Raw genomic sequence first — 1,290 nt, forward strand, 5'->3', positions numbered from 1 at the left:
CACGTAGTGCGGGGCAGCAGGGGGAAGTGGGGATCGCCCCCCACCAGCAGGAGTGGTGAGTCTGGGGGTTTTGTCCTGTTTTTTTTTTCTTAAAGGGCTGGAGCTGGCCTGGGCAGGGCACCCATGGGGAGGCTGGGGGAGCGAGGTGGGGGTCAGGGGGTTCATGCAGGCATCCCATGCAGTGTGGGGCAGTGGGGATTGCCCCTTGCCTGGCAGCACCCGCTGAGTTGGGGCTATTTTTTCCCAAGTACCGGGAGCTGGGGCAGGAGGGGCAGCCATTGCAAGACTGCGGGGTGGTGGGATGGGCCTGGCTGATTCAGAGATTGGGTAGCAGCTGAATCGCCAAATCAGATTTGGCCAAATCGAATCAGGACAGTGATTCGAATCACTGAATCGAATCACTGTCCCCCGAATCGGCCGAATCCAAAGCAACTACTAGCCACTTCGCACAGGCCTAGCAAATGTGGGCTGCGCTCAAACGTAGCATGACTTGTCTCACAAGCTCCCGCCTTGCAGATCTGCGAGCCCATCTCCCCCCTGACGCGGGGGCACCTGCAAGTCTAGGCCAAGCATCCACATGCAGTTCTGCTGATACAGTCAGCTCCCGGCACACAATGCCGCTGGCAGTTCCAGTCCTGCGGACCCCTCCGCAACCCCGTACAGCTCTGTCTCAACCTCTGGCTATTCCAGTCTTAGGTTTCCACGCAGCTTTTTCCCTGCCCTTCCACTCTGGTCTGCACCCCCAGCCGGCCCACTCCTAGGTCTCTGCCACATAGACACGGTGCTACAGCAGTGGGTGCATAGCACACAGCAACGTCACTCCAAACCAGGCCCCCAGAAGGGAAAAGCTGCTGCTTTCCATTATAAGCAGTGGCAAATTGCCCTTTGATTTCAGTGGAGTCTGGATTTCACTGGATGAAATTAAATAAAAATTATGGACCTGGTGTCCATAGACCTGCACTTACCATCTCCCCCTTACAGTTTCACAGGGAGTTGCAACAAGCCTTCCTCAATGTGTCCTTCTGTGCTGACAAACCTCGTTGTCTACTGGTAGCTAAGATGTCACCACTGGTAAATCTAGAATTTCAAAAAGGCGGGTGCAGACAGTGAGGGGCGTCATCACATATGAAACACCATATATTTTTATCCCATTAAAAATTCACTAGAAACTTGACTAATATGCTAGGGGCCTGGGGCTGTATTAGTCCATTTAAGACAGAAGGAAAAGCAAATATAACATCACTAGAATGGATTAAAAATAATCTGCAAGGCTGTGAAATAGGAGCTTCC

The sequence above is a fragment of the Alligator sinensis genome, unplaced genomic scaffold (genome assembly GCF_000455745.1).
Source record: "Alligator sinensis unplaced genomic scaffold, ASM45574v1 scaffold569_1, whole genome shotgun sequence".
Classification (NCBI taxonomy): domain Eukaryota; kingdom Metazoa; phylum Chordata; order Crocodylia; family Alligatoridae; genus Alligator; species Alligator sinensis.